We start from the raw sequence: 20,405 nt of genomic DNA on the forward strand, positions 1-20,405 counted from the left end.
AACAAAATGATATAGAAAAAAATATCTACAAAGAAAAAAAACATCCAACTCTTCACGGGTTTGTGAGTTTCAGATATGAAGGTGTCATTGTAGAAGATGATGATATACTACTTCAAGCCTTTGTGGCTGATAGAAATACTGAGATAAAGTTAACCTAAAAAAAATAGAGGGGAAAATGTAATAACATGATGTATTCTGGGAAGTTAATTGTAAAGCTGGCTGAGACTGTTCCATATATTCTATCCCAAAGCAGCTACAAGGACAATCCTTTTTGCCAAAGATAAGTCTTTTGTAATTAGAGTAAGAAATACAAACAAAAGGATAATAAAATCAGATTTGTAGTTGTAACTGAAAAAAATAGAAATATAGATCCTATAGGCATCCAACTTACCAATAGCTTGGATGACCCCAACTTCATCAAGGTATAAGAGCAACCTCTCCTCAACACTTTTTAAGCTATCTATTCCAAAGAAGAGCTGAAGGAGTGGGGGGAGAGAATGGGGATTTTGAAAGTTTTACTATATTATCAGGATCTCAGGGAAGAAAGACTCTATTTCCATATACGTACTTAGTCATGAAGGATAGGTCAGAAGAAATGTAACATGAGCTAGCAAGATGACTGACCTATCTGATTCAGTCTGTGACTAGGAATAGAATTCTAAGGATTAAGGCATAGATTGGTTTTTGCACTGATGTCTAATCCATTAGAACAGAGGTGGGAACTATGGCCCTTTATGATTTATGGACTTCAACTCCCAGAATTCTTGTGCCATGCTGGCTCAGGAATTCTTGGACTTGAAGTCCACAAGTCATAAAAGGGCCATAGATCCCCACCACTGTATTAGAATCTATCAAGGTGGGCATATAATTTTGTGAATAAAAAGCATATGCTCAGTCACAGAAAAATTGTATTTTTGAGTAGCAATTTGGAAATTTGGGCATCAGCCATGTTTAAAAAAATAATTTATATAATCCCTCAAACCTCTTTAGGTCCTATGTTTCATCTTGCAAGTGAAGATTACTTATACCGTAGTGGCCAAATTTGTGGAAACCTTTTGTGAAAAGTGTACAGTAGAAATGTCACCTTTGGTTAGGTTTCCACCAATTTTTCTTCTAATTTCTTTATAACTGTAGGCTTGTTCACTTAATAATACTATTTTACATCGCTTTCTGGCAACCAGTCAACTCTTTGCACCATTACTTTAATTTTATTACATTTTACAAGCTCATTAAATGAAAGAACACAAAAAAACCAATCAACTTGATAGCAATCACATAACACACTGACAAATGTCCTCCTCTCAGCTTCAATACATGACATCAATAACTGAATCTTACTGTGATCTGATTGGCTCATTGCCAAAACAAGATGACACCTGACTCTCTAAACTCTTATGCTCATTGGCTACAATCAGATAAAGGAAAGCTACCTGATATCAATCTAAGCAAGTTGTGCTTCCTTTTTCTGGTTATTTGGCTATAACTTTTCATAGAATACAGTACAGATAATTGAACAAACTTTGCTGCATTACATTCTTGATTAAATTATCTTTCCATTGATTTATAATTTTATGGTACTACTCAAAAAAAGTGGTGTTATTAGCCATCAAAAATACATTTTTCCCAAAAGGTTTCCACAATTTTGGTCACTACTGTATGCCTATGATATATAAGGAAGAGTAAGCATTAACTACTAACCTTAATGTTATATCCACAGTTGCTCCTGAGATTGCAGTAACTGCCATTTACCATTTATGCCTGCATGATAATCATCATATTCTAAAATAAGCTAAACTCTCTCTGTCCCCACCTCATCTCTCTCTCTCTCTCTTATATATATATATATATATATATATATATATATATATATATATATATATATATATATATATATATATATATATATATATATATATATGGATCCTTGGTTTTTCGGGTTTTTCCCCGCGTAGAACTAAAGGTGTAGGCGCAACGTTTCGACGGAATCCCATCCGTCATCATCAGGCTTGTGGCTTCAGCTTCCTTCTTCTGGGAGAAGCATGTGGCTGTTTGTTCCTCTTTTTTAAACTGCCAGAGGGGGTGTGTTCTGTGGAGGTGTGCTCTGATTGGGTGGGGGGACCAAGTGTGTTCTGATTGGGTGGGAGTGTGTTTTGAATGGTGGGTGTGTTCTGATTGGGTGGGGGGGTGTTCTGAGTGGATGGGCTGGTCTCAGCTGCCAGCTCCAGACCTGAGCTGGTGAGTTGTGCTGCTTTTGTTCGGCTTCGTGTTTGTGGTGGTGCCATGTTTTTATAGTGGGTGTCAGTTTGCTTATTGTGTGGTTTGGAGGGGTTTAAAGTGGCTGATGTTGCAGCTGTAGTTAGGTTTCTGTTTTGTGGTTGTGCCTCGTTATCATTGTGGGTTCGGATTTGCTTTTTGAATGGTTGTGTGGTAGTGATGTCATGTGATGTTATCCTGAGTTTGGGTCTGGTATCATTCTTGGTGGTTGGGCCTCGTCTGTCAATCAAGGCGGGTTTCCAAATGGCTGGTAGGCGAGAGGTATCATCTCGTTTATTCATGCTGTGGGGGCGTTTTTCTATCTCAATGGCTTCTCTGATTATTCTGTTGTTAAAATGTTCAATTTTGGCGATAGTTTTGGTTTTTTTAAAATCAATTTCATGTCCCGTGGCTTCAAAGTGTTGGACCAGGGATGAAGTTTGTTCTCCCTTTCTGAGTGAGTTTTTGTGCTCTTCAATGCGTGCACTTATTCTTCTGTTGGTCTGTCCGATGTATGTGGTGGGGCAGGTGGTGCATGGGATTTCGTATACTCCTTGGTTTTCTAACCCAATTATGTCCTTGGGGTTTCTTAGGATGGTGGATATTTTTCTGTCTGTGTAGAATGCTGTTTTGATGTTGTGTTTTTGGAGGACCTTGCTGATTCTGTCTGTGGTCCCTTTTAAGTATGGGAGGAGGGCTTTGCCATTTTCTTGTTCTCTGTCTTGGGTTTTTGTGGGTGTCTCTCTTCGGATTAAGTTGGTAATCGTGTTTCTTTGGAATCCATTGGCTGTTAGTACATTAGTGAGAGTGTGTAGTTCGGTTTTTAGGTGTTGTTCGTCAGCTAGGTGTTTTGTTCTGGAGATGAGTGTCTTGGCTACGGAGTTGATCTGTGCTGGGTGGTGGTGTGAGAGTGCGTTCAGATAGCGGTTTGTGTGTGTTTTTTTATGGTAGATAGTGTGTCCTAGGGAGCCGTTGGATTTCTTGTAGACTAAGACATCAAGGAAGGGAAGTTGATTGTTAGCTTCTGTTTCCATGGTGAATTGTATTTTGGGGTGTAGGCTATTGAGGTGTATGAGGAAGTCATCCAGTTTTTCTTTGCCGTGTGGCCAGATTACGAAGGTGTCATCTACGTATCTGAGCCAGAGTTTGGGTTTGTGGTTGGATTTTTCTAGAGCGAGGGTTTCAAAGTGTTCCATGTAGAGGTTTGCGATGACAGGTGAGAGGGGTGATCCCATGGGTGCTCCTTCCATTTGTTTGTATCTTTGTCCATTGTAGATGAAGTATGTGTTAGATAGGCAGTGGTTGGTCAGATCTAGGATGTGTTTTGGGGGGTTGTATTTATTTAGGATAGCTGTCAAGGCTTCTTTGATTGGCACTTGGGTGAAGAGGGATACGACATCGAAGCTCACAAGTAGGTCGCAGGGCTGTCTAAAGGATTTAATTTTGCACTCGCTCCCAAACACATTGCCACGGAAACCATTATATGCGGAGTCGAATCCAGCCTGACCAAAATTAACCCTGATGACGCCAACAAAATCAGACTCGAAGTTACCAACATCCTCTGCACCAGCAAACCACCCAAAAGCAACTTACCCAAAGAGGAACAGACAGCACTACTTAACCTAAAAAATGACACCAGCATAATCATTCTGCCAGCAGACAAAGGCAATGCCACGGTGGTAATGAACTCATCTGACTACCATACCAAATTATCCAACCTACTCCGAGACTCCACATACAAACTCCTCAAGACAGATCCCACCACCTACCTGGAAAAAACCACAAAATCAAAAATAAAAGCCACCCCCATCAGTGAAGAGATCCAGAAAACAATCATTCCCAGAGAAAAATCATCCAGATGTCCTAAGCTCTATGGTCTGCCCAAGATACACAAAGAAGGAACCCCACTCAGACCCATAGTCAGCTCCATAGGCTCACCTCTACAAAATCTAGCCAAATTTCTTGCCAAACAACTACAGCCTTATGCAAATTCCATCACCTCACACGTACAAAACTCATTTCAATTCATAGAGATCATAAGTAAACTAAACTTACAGCCCTGCGACCTACTTGTGAGCTTCGATGTCGTATCCCTCTTCACCCAAGTGCCAATCAAAGAAGCCTTGACAGCTATCCTAAATAAATACAACCCCCCAAAACACATCCTAGATCTGACCAACCACTGCCTATCTAACACATACTTCATCTACAATGGACAAAGATACAAACAAATGGAAGGAGCACCCATGGGATCACCCCTCTCACCTGTCATCGCAAACCTCTACATGGAACACTTTGAAACCCTCGCTCTAGAAAAATCCAACCACAAACCCAAACTCTGGCTCAGATACGTAGATGACACCTTCGTAATCTGGCCACACGGCAAAGAAAAACTGGATGACTTCCTCATACACCTCAATAGCCTACACCCCAAAATACAATTCACCATGGAAACAGAAGCTAACAATCAACTTCCCTTCCTTGATGTCTTAGTCTACAAGAAATCCAACGGCTCCCTAGGACACACTATCTACCATAAAAAAACCACACACAAACCGCTATCTGAACGCACTCTCACACCACCACCCAGCACAGATCAACTCCGTAGCCAAGACACTCATCTCCAGAACAAAACACCTAGCTGACGAACAACACCTAAAAACCGAACTACACACTCTCACTAATGTACTAACAGCCAATGGATTCCAAAGAAACACGATTACCAACTTAATCCGAAGAGAGACACCCACAAAAACCCAAGACAGAGAACAAGAAAATGGCAAAGCCCTCCTCCCATACTTAAAAGGGACCACAGACAGAATCAGCAAGGTCCTCCAAAAACACAACATCAAAACAGCATTCTACACAGACAGAAAAATATCCACCATCCTAAGAAACCCCAAGGACATAATTGGGTTAGAAAACCAAGGAGTATACGAAATCCCATGCACCACCTGCCCCACCACATACATCGGACAGACCAACAGAAGAATAAGTGCACGCATTGAAGAGCACAAAAACTCACTCAGAAAGGGAGAACAAACTTCATCCCTGGTCCAACACTTTGAAGCCACGGGACATGAAATTGATTTTAAAAAAACCAAAACTATCGCCAAAATTGAACATTTTAACAACAGAATAATCAGAGAAGCCATTGAGATAGAAAAACGCCCCCACAGCATGAATAAACGAGATGATACCTCTCGCCTACCAGCCATTTGGAAACCCGCCTTGATTGACAGACGAGGCCCAACCACCAAGAATGATACCAGACCCAAACTCAGGATAACATCACATGACATCACTACCACACAACCATTCAAAAAGCAAATCCGAACCCACAATGATAACGAGGCACAACCACAAAACAGAAACCTAACTACAGCTGCAACATCAGCCACTTTAAACCCCTCCAAACCACACAATAAGCAAACTGACACCCACTATAAAAACATGGCACCACCACAAACACGAAGCCGAACAAAAGCAGCACAACTCACCAGCTCAGGTCTGGAGCTGGCAGCTGAGACCAGCCCATCCACTCAGAACACCCCCCCACCCAATCAGAACACACCCACCATTCAAAACACACTCCCACCCAATCAGAACACACTTGGTCCCCCCACCCAATCAGAGCACACCTCCACAGAACACACCCCCTCTGGCAGTTTAAAAAAGAGGAACAAACAGCCACATGCTTCTCCCAGAAGAAGGAAGCTGAAGCCACAAGCCTGATGATGACGGATGGGATTCCGTCGAAACGTTGCGCCTACACCTTTAGTTCTACGTGGGGAAAAACCCGAAAAACCAAGGATCCACATACAGGCACCCGCGAAAACCTCAGAAAACATATATATATATATATATATATATATATATATATATATATATATATATATATATATATATATATATATATATATATATATATATATATATATATATATATATATGAAAGAAAATGTATAAGGTAAACTGCCATTATGCTTTTAAGAGTAGAAGTATTGTTTGTTTTGTATTTTAAGATTTTAAGAACCTCATGTGCACCTCTACACATTCAAATAAATCATGGAACACTTCAGCATATTATTATCTTCTGTACTAAGAGAAATGTATAGTTTTGAAAGAGATTTTTGATTCATGTTAGTGAAGTAGAAATGCAGTTTCCAAAAGTACTTTTTAAAAAATTCTCTGTAAAACAGCTAAATAGACTGCTGTGCATGTTATTTATACTTAAATTTGTTTACCACTGAAGGAAGATTATTTTTAATCCATATTCATCCATACCTTAATAGCTAGCATGCTATTTCCTTTTGGAGTAAGCAACAGCACAATGAAGAGACATAAATAACTTGCCCTCTGCTGATGACACTACTCTGATAGCTGGAAATGCAAATGAACTGCAAGTTCTAATAAATGAAAGTCAAGAAGCACAATGAAAAGCTGGCTCTAAGATTAAATATGAAGAAGGCCAAACTAATGACAACAGGTACAGTAATCAGCTTTAGAACTGAAAATGAAGATACTAAAATATCACTACCTGCTCAATGTTGAGGCATTCATTAAGGATTCCAATTATTTTACATGTTATTTTCATTATTGTTAGTGCAATCCTTGTTAGTGCAATCAGTTCCAAATTTCAAGCCTAGTTATTATTCATATGCTCTCTTGAAATAATAATAAAGAACTGCATGTTCTGAACTTACTTTCTCCCATTCATATACCGTATATACTTGAGTATAAGCCGACTCGAATATAAGCCGAGACCCCTAATTTTACCCCCCAAAAATGGGAAAAGTTGGTGACTCGAGTATAAGCCGAGGCTGGGAAATGCAGCAGCTCACCTTATGCTCCTCTCCAGAGATCTTCCCTCAGCAGCGGCCGGCAAAGTAGCTCGCACGCGAAACAAGCCCGGCAGAGGAGCCAGAGCGGCGAGCAGAGGCACCCGGCCCAGATCCTGCAAGGCCCGGCCGAGACACGCCCCCAGCAGCGGAGCTGCTCCGGCTCCTCTGCCGGGCTTGTTTTGCATGTGAGCTACTTTGCCTGACGCTGAGAAGACCCGCTTGGGCACTCGGGTTGGTGTCAGTCTCCGCAGGCCCTTCTCGTTTCCAGGAACGTCAAGCGCGCTTGGCTCCCCACCCCCACGGCAGGGCAGGGCAGGGCAGGGCAGAGACTTGCTCGCCCTTCTGACGGCCCTGAAGAGAAACGAAGGGCTTGCAAACTCCCCGCGAGAAGCTGGGCGAAGCGCGCGGCTGGGCGAGTGTGTGCCTGCGCGCGTATTTACGAAAGAAACGCTCCGAGAGTTCTTCTTTCTCCGCCCCCTTGGGGGGAACTCTAGCGACTGCTGTAGCCGCGCTTCTCTTCTCGGCTCCAAAAATAGGGATTTCTACTCTCTCTCTCTCTCTCTCTCCCCTCCCCACCCCACATTCTCCTGCCTCTTCGATTGCGACAATAAAAGGGCGAAGGGTGCGCTGGTTTCTTCCTCCTTCCTCCCCCCCTCCCCTCCCCTCCCCGATTGTCAGGTGAGGCAGCTGGTGGTCTGGCCGGGAGATTGTAGCCGTTTTGAAACGCCGCGGCTTGAAACGCCCGATCAGCTGATTTTCGGGTGGAAGAGCCGCGGCTTGAATCTGTTTGCATCTGCCTGAATTAGACCAAAACGGCCTGAATTTGACCAGAGTTGCTTTGTAATGGCTGGAGGAACTGCAGAGGAGGTCTTGCTGGGAGATTGTGGCCGTTTTGAAACGCCGCGGCTTGAAACGCCCGATCAGCTGATTTTCGGGGCGGAAAGAGCCACGGCTTGAATCTGCTTGTATTTGTTTGAACTTAACCAGAAACGGCTCGTAATGGCTGGAGGAACTGCGGAGGGAGTGAATGCTCCAGCCTGGAATATTTGGAAAGGCTGGGGGGACCAGATGAACTGCAGCTTAAGCGACTGTTGCCGGAGGAGCCATGGCTTGAAACACCCCAGTTTTGGGGCAGCGTTTGCTTGTTCCGGGTAGAAAAAACGCTGTCGACGCGGCATCTTTTGCGGGGAGGGGTGAGGTGGGGTGGGGTGGAGGAAGCAGTTTGCGAAGCAGCCGAAATGGGGGTGTCAAGCCCTACGGGGACCAGGGGAGCACTTCCAACAATGCCCGCGCAGCACCGAAGGCCCATTGGCGCCCGCACCCCCCAACTGTTCGGCGGGCGAACGCCAGACCCGCTGCCGCACTTACAGCTGTTTGGCGGCCGGAGGAGATTGCGAGCGGCTGCGGAGGTTCCGCGGCCGCATCAACAGCTGATCGGCGGCCGGAGGAGATTGTGGACGGGCGCAGAGGGTCCGCGTCAGCACAGACAGCTGATCGGCGGCTGAAGGAGACTGCGAGCGGCTGCGGAGGTTCCGCGCCGGCACAAACAGCTAAGGGGCAGCCGGGGACGTCTACCGGTGGTCACGCAGCGCGATCAACTGAGCGGCAGCTAGAAACAGCCGCCGACGGTCGCACGGGCCTCACGGGACTTTTCGGGTCCGATGGCGGCTTGGAGAGTGTGGGTGGCTGCTTCGCAGACCTGGCGGTTATGCATCGGACCCGAAAAGTCCCGTGAGGCCCGTGCGACCGTCGGCGGCTGTTTCTAGCAAACACGCAGGCAACCCTGCACTATTCAGCTCAGTGAAGTCACGCTTGAAACGGCTTGAAATGCCCGATCAGCTGATTTTCGGGGCGGAAAGCATGCGGTGTTGTTGTGTTTTTTTTTCCTCCACCCGAAAGTGAACGGCAGCTTTCTGTACTAGTGTATTTGTACTGCCGCGAGTGACAACTGACAAAGCTTGCCGGTGTGATCTTGATTTTGGAACTGATGAAGTCTGTTAACTAATTGATTGGCACTCCGGTCGCTCATCGCCGTGAAACTAGACCTTGTCTTTGGGGTTTTTTTTTTTTTTTACTTTGGGCTGATCAAATGGAATAAATGGAATAAATAAAAACACTGGCATGTCAAGACACCAGCACAAAGACCAAGGTACAAGCAGCTCTCCTTCAGTCATTATTGAAACATTTGATCAGCCCAACTTCTTCTTCTTATTATTATTATTATTAAATCTGTTTTTTAACCAAGCGTGACTTCACTGAGCTGAATAGTGCAGGGTTGTCTGCGTGTTTGCTTGTTCCGGGTAGAAAAAACGCTGTCGACCCGGCATCTTTTGCGGGGAGGGGTGAGGTGGGGTGGGGTGGGGTGGAGGAAGCAGTTTGCGAAGCAGCCGAAAAGGGGGTATATAGAGGATGGGAGGTTCCCACCGAGAGAGCCAGCAGAGTTGTTGTCGAAGCACGTCACACGCCTTTCCAACCACCAGAGAAGGGAGGAATAAGAAAGAACACACACACACACACACACACACACACACACACACACACACCAGGAAATCGAGGGAGCTTGCGTAAGATCTGAAGGAGACACGATCGTGGGAAAGGCACCGAGCGTGCCGTGGAAAAAAAAGAAAGGGTGGACTTGGGCTCGGCTGGTTTCGCAACGGGAAATGGGAAATCCCCGCAAAAGATGCTGGGGTCGACAGCTTTTTTTCTACCCGGAACAAGCAAACGCTGCCCCAAAACTGGGGCGTTTCAAGCCATGGCTCCTCCGGCAACAGTCGCTTAAGCTGCAGTTCATCCGGTTCCCCCAGCCTTTCCAAATATTCCAGGCTGGAGCATTCACTCCCTCTGCAGTTCCTCCAGCCATTACAAGCCGTTTCTGGTTAAGTTCAAACAAATACAAGCAGATTCAAGCCGTGGCTCTTTCCGCCCCGAAAATCAGCTGATCGGGCATTTCAAGCCGCGGCGTTTCAAAACGGCCACAATCTCCCGGCCAGACCTCCAGCTGCCTCACCTGACAATCGGGGAGGGGAGGGGAGGGGGGGAGGAAGGAGGAAGAAACCAGCGCACCCTTCGCCCTTTTATTGTCGCAATCGAAGAGGCAGGAGAATGCGGGGTGGGGAGGGGAGAGAGAGAGTGAGAGAGAGAGTAGAAATCCTTATTTTCGGAGCCGAGAAGAGAAGCGCGGCTACAGCAGTCACTAGAGTTCCCCCCAAGGGGGCGGAGAAAGAAGAGCATTCACTCCCTCTGCAGTTCCTCCAGCCATTATGAGCCGTTTCTGGTTAAGTTCAAACAAATACAAGCAGATTCAAGCCGTGGCTCTTTCCGCCCCGAAAATCAGCTGATCGGGCGTTTCAAGCCGCGGCGTTTCAAAACGGCTACAATCTCCCGGCCAGACCTCCAGCTGCCTCACCTGACAATCGGGGAGGGGAGGGGAGGGGGGAGGAAGAAACCAGCGCACCCTTCGCCCTTTTATTGTCGCAATCGAAGAGGCAGGAGAATGCGGGGTGGGGAGGGGAGAGAGAGAGAGAGAGTAGAAATCCCTATTTTCGGAGCCGAGAAGAGAAGCACGGCTACAGCAGTCGCTAGAGTTCCCCCCAAGGGGGCGGAGAAAGAAGAGCATTCACTCCCTCCGCAGTTCCTCCAGCCATTACGAGCCGTTTCTGGTTAAGTTCAAACAAATACAAGCAGATTCAAGCCGTGGCTCTTTCCGCCCCGAAAATCAGCTGATCGGGCGTTTCAAGCCGCGGCGTTTCAAAACGGCCACAATCTCCCAGCAAGACCTCCTCTGCAGTTCCTCCAGCCATTACAAAGCAACTCTGGTCAAATTCAGGCCGTTTCGGTCTAATTCAGGCAGATGCAAACAGATTCAAGCCGCGGCTCTTCCACCCGAAAATCAGCTGATCGGGCGTTTCAAGCCGCGGCGTTTCAAAACGGCTACAATCTCCCGGCCAGACCACCAGCTGCCTCACCTGACAATCGGGGAGGGGAGGGGAGGGGGGGAGGAAGGAGGAAGAAACCAGCGCACCCTTCGCCCTTTTATTGTCGCAATCGAAGAGGCAGGAGAATGTGGGGTGGGGAGGGGAGAGAGAGAGAGAGAGAGAGTAGAAATCCCTATTTTTGGAGCCGAGAAGAGAAGCGCGGCTACAGCAGTCGCTAGAGTTCCCCCCAAGGGGGCGGAGAAAGAAGAACTCTCGGAGCGTTTCTTTCGTAAATACGCGTGCAGGCACACACTCGCCCAGCCGCGCGCTTCGCCCAGCTTCTCGCGGGGAGTTTGCAAGCCCTTCGTTTCTCTTCAGGGCCGTCAGAAGGGCGAGCAAGTCTCTGCCCTGCCCTGCCCTGCCCTGCCGTGGGGGTGGGGAGCCAAGCGCGCTTGACGTTCCTGGAAACGAGAAGGGCCTGCGGAGACTGACACCAACCCGAGTGCCCAAGCGGGTCTTCTCAGTGTCAGGCAAAGTAGCTCACATGCAAAACAAGCCCGGCAGAGGAGCCGGAGCAGCTCCGCTGCTGGGGGCGTGTCTCGGCCGGGCCTTGCAGGATCTGGGCCGGGCGCCTCTGCTCGCCGCTCCGGCTCCTCTGCCGGGCTTGTTTCCCATGTGATTCCGGGCCAGGTGCTGCTGAGGGCGAGCAGAGGTGCCCGGGCGACCCCAGCAGCGTCAGGCAAAGTAGCTCGGCCGCGCGTAAGTCCTCGGTAAGTTCTTTTTTTTTTGTTGACTGGAGTATAAGCCGAAGTGGATTTTTTCAGCCCAAAAAGTGGGCTGAAAAATTCGGCTTATACTCAAGTATATACGGTATTCTTTAATGACCTAGTAAAAAATAAAAATCAGGTCTGCACAAACCTCTCTGCCTGGCATATAACTGCACTCCATTTCAGGCAGAATTCTTTTCCAGGAAAGTTCAGCAAATGTCCTTATAATTTTTGCACTCACTCTTATTATAAGACCAGTGACACACAGCAACTCCATAAGCAAATTGCATTTGTCCAGTGACACCATCTACATCTGCGGCATTACATTTGTTGGTATTCTGATAGCATGGCTGACTTTCTATCATCATTTTTTTTCACTAACCATTAATATTCATAGCATTCATTTCAGTTCTATTTTTCAATATGTCATTAACGTTTATATACATTTTTTTAATTATTAGTTCCAGTATTTCCTCCATATGATACTTTATTTATTTTATCCTCACAATGTAACTCTGTGAAGACAGCTGGGGTTATTGCTAATGACTGGCTAAAGATCACTCAGCAAGCTCCATGGACAAATGGAGATTTGAACTGGGATTGAATTTGGTTCCAATCCAACACTCAGTGTTCCCATGATATATCAGATAGGTCATAAGTAAGAAAACCAATTATATAATTAATTAAATATTTAACACAATTTTTTATCCCTTGTATTTCTTCTTTCCATAGCTCCAGCACCCTCTTTTTCCAAAATGCTGAAGTCAAACCTGACATGGTTCATTGCTATCTTATTAAGTCTAGTTTTTCTTCTTTCATATCCTTGATTACTTATACTTTGCCAAATAAATACCTGCAGAACTCTTGCCATATGTGTGTGTGTGTGGGGGGGGAAACAGGGCAGCACATAACCTGGTAACCATCCTGCATATGGAAAAACATAGATTTATCCAGTTAAAAGGTTTTATCCATTGTAAAAAGCAGCAAAAGAGAGAAGGTGTAATAATAATAATAATAATAATAATAATAATAATAATAATAATAATAATAATAATAATAATAATAATAATAATAACAACTACTACTACTACTACTACTACTACTACTTGAACACCATTGGCATTGCCATTAGTCAATTGCAAAAGGCAGCCATACTAGGAACTGCTTACATTCTGCGACGATATCTATAATACCATCAAACATCCAAATCTGCCTACCCCAGGTCCTTGGTAAGGATTCAATAGGTAGACAAAAATGCCAAATCCAGTCTGATAATCTGGTGACTGTGCAATGATCAATAATAATAATAAAGTTGGAAGGGATCTTGGAGGTCATCTAGTCCAACCCCCTGCTCAGGCAGGAAACCCTATACCATTTCAGACAAATGGCTGTCCAGTCTCTTCTTAAAAACTTCCAGTGTTGGAGCATTCACCACTTCCAGAGGCAGGTGGTTCCACTGGTTAATTGTTCTAACAGTCAGGAAGTTTCTCCTTAGTTCTAGGTTGCTTCTCTCTTTGATTAGTTTCCATCCATTGCTTCCTGACCTGCCTTCAGGTGCTTTGGAGAATAGCTTGACTCCCTCTTCTTTGTGGCAGCCTCTGAGATATTGGAACACTACTATTATGTCCCCCCTTGTCCTTCTCTTCATTAAACTAGACATATCTAATTCCAGCAACCGTTCCCTATATGTTTTAGCCTCCAGTCCCCTAATCATCTTTGTTGCTCTTCTCTGTACTCTTTCCAGAGTCTCAACATCTTTTTTACATCATGGTGACCAAAACTGGATGCAGTATTCCAAGTATGTCTTTACCATGGCATTGTGAAGTGGTATTAATACTTCACGTGATCTTGATTCTATCCCTCTGTTAAAGCAGCCTAGCACTGTGTTGGCTTTTTGGGCAGCTGCAGCTTATTTTAATTAGCCAAAAGCATCTCTGCTTCTTAGATATTTATGGAACTTGGATATTGCACATGTTCCAGTGGAGTGATAATACTACAAAAAAAAATGAAAGGAGTATGCATCACCTGCTTTGTAACTACCAATTATTTGGGTGAATATATTTTCAATTAAAGCCTTCATGCTTTTAAAAGGATATTGAATACCATCCCACTATGTTAACTCCAATGCACATTTCTTACTTTTAATTGCATATTTGTTCTTTGTTTTTATTCTTTTATCAATCTAGAATTGATTTGAAGCAGGTAGTGGCTATTCGAATTAAATAATTAACATCTAGATACCTGCAGGTATGTATAAACTACCAAGATTAATTATATACTTTTAAAGAGTAACTGTTTAATCCATAGTTTTGAATAGAATGAATGTTAACTGTGATGCAATTATGGGTATTAGATGTGCTAAACCTTTCCTAAGTTGCTACTTTATCAATAAACATTTCACAAGGGCTCAGAAAGATGATATGAATAACTTGGAGGTAGGGGAACTGACTATATAATCAGACATGCTTTTATGATTTTACAACCATTATTTGATAGTATTAATACATTGGCTGAAGATGTATATTTTGAAGAAGATACACGTGAATTATTTTGTTGCCACTGACTCTGTGAAACTGGTAGCTTTAAATGTGACGTACTTTATAGACAGAGGTGAAAAGAAATTCAATGTAGTGCTTCCAGTTTTCCATTCATAAAGATCTTTAAGTGCGATGTTTGATGCTTCAAATGTGTGTCAGAGGGTAACTTTGACAGACTTTGTTTAAGTTTTCATCATAATGCCTTTATTGTGCCTTTAATGTGAATTCAAAATGAATCTGGTAATTTAGTAGGACAAAGAACAATGAATTTTTTCAACTTGACTTTTCAGAGTATAAGCAGTCATCTTCAAGTAGAAAAGCATAACAAGGTGAAAACATCCGCTCTGCAGACAGAAATGGATACACCAATCAAGTGGATATTCATAATCTTAAATATTTTTTAAAAAAAATATTCAAAGGTAACATCCATTAATAGAATGTTTGCAATTGAGTGCAAGACACTCAAGAGAAGCAGTATATTAAAATCAAGAGAGAGCTAGATGTTATACCTGAACATGACTTTATTTAATGCAAATTTAACTGAGATTTCTTGCTTGCCATGGAGCAAGCACTTCCTGAGTGTGTGTGATTTTTTTTCTTTAAACAGATTCCAAATAGAACCAATTATCTAAAATTTAGAAATCTTGTTATTTCAGAAAAGCCATTGAACTAACCTGTCATGGATATGCCCTCGGAGCTCTATTCAGATGTTAGTTCAGAGGAGGGGATTGAATTTGAGTCTGCAGAGGAAAGTCTGGAGTCAAGTGTTGGTCAGGATAGAGGTTCAGAGAATGCTGGACTGATGGAGCAGTCTCAGTGGGTTGATCAGATGAGCAACAGGCTGAGGCTCAGGGAAGTGAACCACAGCTGCAGCAAGTTGGCCAGGAGGCTCTGGAAGGGGGAACCTTCTCCTGATCCAAGGACACATAGGGCAGAGAGGAGAGAGGAACACCACCAGTCAGCTAAACTACTCATGAGAAGGCAATCTCACCTCTTATGAAGGGCTGCACCAGCATTGCCTACTTAAACCCACCATGAAAACTTGACTGTTGCTGGAGCAATGTGCCCAATTCTGCGCTTCATGTACTTGTGCCATGTATCCAGGCCCGTTCAACTTCTGGACTGCTTTTCTGGTCTTTGTGTGTGCCCATTGGATTTGATTACCTAGTGACTCTTGCTGTATTGAGTTTGGAATCCAGACCTGAGCAACAGGGGTGCTTTCTGAGGACCTGCTGAGGGGGGGGGGGGTTTCAAATAAACACCTGCAGAACTCTTGCCATCTGTGTATGTGTGGAGAGCGTGGCAGCACATAACCTGGCAGAGTAATCATCCTGCATATGGAAAAACATAGATTTATCCAGTTAAAAGGTTTTATCCATTGTAAAAAGCAACAAACAAGTGAAGGTGTTTTTATTTTAATTAGCCAAAAGCATCTCTGCTTCTTAGATATTTATGGAACTTAAATATTGTACATGTTCCAGTGGAGTGATAATACTATAAAAAAATGAAAGCAGTATGCATCACCTGCTTTGTAACTACAAATAATTTGGGTGAATATGTTTTTGATTAAAGCCATTGTGCTTTAAGGAGGATATTGAATACCATCCCACTATGTCAAATCTAATGCACATTTCTTAAAAAGCCAAGCAGAAAAAAAGTCAGATTCTCATTTTTGTGTATTTTATTTTATTTTATTCATTATTTATTTATTTGTACAACTTTCCATTAAATAAAGCTGTGCAAAATAACTAACTAGAAGACAAATAACATATAGCTTTGCTATAATTAAACTAGTTTGAGTTCAAAAGAACTTAATATAAAACAATTGGAAACATAAGTCTTAAAGCAACAATTTATTTATAAATAGATTAAGTAATTTGAAAGGCTAAATTAAAAAATGTGCTTAGTCCAGAAAAAGTCCTTCATCCTCCATAGACCTAGCAAAAAAAAAAGTGTGTGTGTGTGTGTGTGTGTTAACAACAGCTCTGGTTCATGATGGTGCACAAGCTATGCCTACAACATCTAGGTTTTAAGACATTGAATGCTTTAAGATTTTCTTTATAGCACACAGAATAATAGAAAGATCATGTCCTAGTTGGTTGTAATAATAATAATAATAATAATAATAATAATAATAATAATAATAATAATAATAATAATAATAATAATAATAATAATAATGGAAGGGACCTTGGAGGTCCTCTAGTCCAGCCCCCTGCTCAGGCAGGAAACCCTATACCATTTCAGACAAATGGCTGTCCAGTCTCTTCTTAAAAACTTCCAGTGTTGGAGCATTCACCACTTCCAGAGGCAGGTTGTTCCACTGGTTAATTGTTCTAACTGTCAGGAAGTTTCTCCTTAGTTCTAGGTTGCTTCTCTCCTTGATTAGTTTCCATCCATTGCTTCTTCTCCTGCTTTCAGGTGCTTTGGAGAATAGCTTGACTCCCTCTTCTTTGTGGCAGCTCCTGAGATATTGGAACACTGCTATCATGTCACCCCTAGTCCTTCTCTTCATTAAACTACACATACCCAATTCCAGCAACCGTTCCCTATATGTTTTAGCCTCCAGTCCCCTAATCATCTTTGTTGCTCTTGTCTGTACTCTTTTTAGAGTCTCAACATCTTTTTTACATTGTGGTGACCAAAACTGGATGCAGTATTCCAGGTGTGGCCTTACCAAGGCATTGTAAATTGGTATTAGTACTTCACATGATCTTGATTCTATCCCTCTGTTAATGCAGCCTAGCACTGTGTTGGCTTTTTTGGCAGCTGCAGCACACTGCTGGCTCATATTGAAATGATTGTCCACTAGGACTCCGAGATCCCTCTCACAGTTACTACTATTGAGCAAGGTACCACCTATATCAGGGGTGTCAAAGTCAATTTCATTGAGGGCCACATCAGCATTGTGGTTACCCTCAGGGGGCCGGGTGGATATGGCCAGGGTGGGCATGGCCTACTGGGTGGGTGTGGCTAGAGTGCGTATGGCCTACTGGGTGGGCGTGGCCAGCTCTACATCATTTGCATCAAGGGTGCCTATGGGGGCCTGGGCAGGAGTGGGACAGATTTGAGGGTCTCTGGCAGAAGGAGGTTCTCTGGGCCAGGGCCAACGCAGTGGGGGCCATTCCCTCACTGTTTCCAGGATGGCTTCATGGGCCACATGAAACCACTTCACGGGCCGGATTTGGCCCTCAGGCCTTGTGTTTGACATGTCTGACCTATACTATACCTGTGCATTTGATTTTTCCTTCCTAAATGTAGAACCTTACTTTTTTCACCATTGAATTTCATTTTGTTAGATAGCGCCCAGTGTTCAAGTCTGTCCAGATCCTCCTGTATCTTAAGCCTATCTTCTGGAGTATTTGCTATTCCTGCCAACTTGGTGTCGTCTGCAAATTTGTATATGTATATGTTGTATATGTTATAATCACTTAAAATTCTTTTACAATAATATAAGGACAGTGAAGTGATTCAATGATTAAGATAGGATTGTTGGCTGGAAATCTGGTAGCTCGGATTTGAGATCCAAGCTCCATGTAACAGGATGAGTTCCAGTCTTTGCTCCAGCTCCTACCAACCTAGCAGCTCAAAAGCATGCAAATGCACATAGATAAATAGGTACCACTTTGGTGGGAAGGTAACAGCACTCCATGATGTCATGCTGCCCACATGGCCACAGAAATGTCTCCAGACAGTGCTGCCTCAATGGCCTTGAAATGGAGATGAATACTGCCCCCTATACTCAGCAATAACTAACAGAATAAAATCCACAGGGACTCCTTTACAATAATATGGGACAATTATTTTCAGCAAACCAAAATAAAAATAGAAAATGAATAAATGCATAAAAATGTAATAGCGCAAGTAGTTAAAATATAAACACCTATTTGCACAACAAAATGTTCTTGTATCTTTGTGAGAAATAGCTGGGCAGTGGTAGACCAAGAAATACCAGAACTTTGGTAAGATGTTCTCTTATATTTTCTCCTCCCTAACATTTAATTAATGACAGCTAGTTACACTGAACAGGAGTAGGAGAAAAATATAAAAAGATTTACCCTTGCTAATGTATATTTTGTATTATACAAAATATAGTAATGTATATTTTGTATTATACATATTATATATTATATTTCATTTTTAAAAATATTAATACATTAGGTTAGAACCACAATTTTTAAGAAAACCTCTCAACCTTGTGACCTCACAATGTTGAAGTCCTGCCCCTTTTCCACTACATCACACATAAAAAAGGGGTCAGACTTGAATCACATGGTTGATTTTTTGACCATCCCCTTTATAGAAACTCCTATTCAGAACTTAGAAGGTAAGTATGAGGATGGTAAACAGCAGAAAATGCTATGAGAGGGGATGTCTTCTGTGTTTTATGTTTCATAAACAATCAGGAATATTTTTTAGGAAAGATCATAAAAAATGACTGCCTGAAAAAATACTTCCTGTCATTCAACAGGGTTTCACTAGGTGGAACATTGGTTAGCTCACAGGTCTGCAACCCGCGGCTCCAGAGCTGCATGCGGCTCTTTCAGCTGTCTCCTGCGGCTCCCAGTCCTCTGCTATGTGCAGTCCAAAAAAAAAAAGTGGGACTAAAAAAGTTCAACCAATCAATTCAAATATGCAGGGTAGGTACATATCTCACCTTGGCTCCACTCTTCAGTCAAACCCTGTTCTGCGCATGCGCGCATGTACGCACATGTGCACACATTTTTTGCGGCTCCCAGTTTTTCCTTTTGTGAGGGAACTGGTTCCGAGTGGCTCTTTCACTGTTTCAGGTTGCTGACTCCTGGGTTAGCTATATCTACAGATTTAAGTCTGCTCAGTACATCTATATCTATATCTATATATCTATATATCTATATCTATATCTTCCGAGGTGGGTAAAGTGAGGACCCAGATTGTTGGGGGCAATTAAGCTGACTTTGTGGTGATGCCGCTTGGGGGTGTGTGTGTGAAAGCCCTGATAAGCAGGCATATACATAGAATGAAGGCTACTGCTAAGCTTGTAAGCCGCCCTGAGTCTTCGGAGAAGGGCGGGATATAAATGGAATTAAAATAAAATAAATAAAAAATAAATAAATATTCAGGGAAGCATGCCACTTATTTATAGAGAAAAGTGAAACCAAGTCATAATTGTCTTGCTACAGCTCCAGTGTTTATTGGGTGTCTCTAACAGAGTGTGAGAAGAGAGAAGTTCCCTGAGGATGGGCATGAGTCAAAAAGCTCGTAAGACTAAATTTTTGATTTCTGTGACCAACCCAGGATAGATCCTGCAAAGATATATGTTCCTTGTTTTGTAGGAGAGAATCCAGTTCTATGTAATATTTGCTCATCTAATCTATGCCGTGTCAGATTTAGTTAATAAGTGCATAGGAAACCACATTGAAAATAAATTCTGACTCTAAGAAATTAAAGAGAGGCTTTTACAACAGGACAGAGAAGAAGCAAATATACATTTCAGTCTCATCTGTTAAGTGAGATGTCAGTCTGTATAATTGGTAATCTGTGCAAAATATCAAACTCTCAACAGAAATTCCACCTTAATCTACTCACTAATAAATGAAGACTGGAGTATAGTTATGGTATCTAATTTCTGAGACTTTGTAAGTCAATTCTTTTTTCCTGGCATTAAATGTGATGAAGCTATTTGAATCTTGTTTCTTTATCATGCTTTATAATTAGGCAATTGACCCAGAATTTCAAGGTTATAAGTTAAATGGGGAGGGCGGATGAAAAAAAATCTTAGAAGATGATCTTGACAAACCATGTCCATATAGTTGCCAAATAAACTAGATGAAAGTGACTCTTACAGTTAAGGATTTGAGCTTAACTTGAAGAATACTTTACTTTTATGTGTACAATTCATTGTCTCCAATCAAATTTAGATCATCCCTTAGAAACTATTCCGACCATCTGCCAGCATTTCAAGATGTCTGCTTAGAGTGTTAGAAAGTCCCAAAATACCATTAACCAGCTTTTCTCCAACCACCTGATCATGAGGAGAGCCCATATCAGCTATTTGGTTGAACTTAATAGTTTTTCTTATTTTTGTTATTATAAGTAATGAGAAGT

The sequence above is a fragment of the Vipera berus genome, assembly GCF_964194415.1.
Source record: "Vipera berus genome assembly, chromosome: 2".
In the NCBI taxonomy this organism is placed as follows: Eukaryota; Metazoa; Chordata; class Lepidosauria; order Squamata; family Viperidae; genus Vipera; species Vipera berus.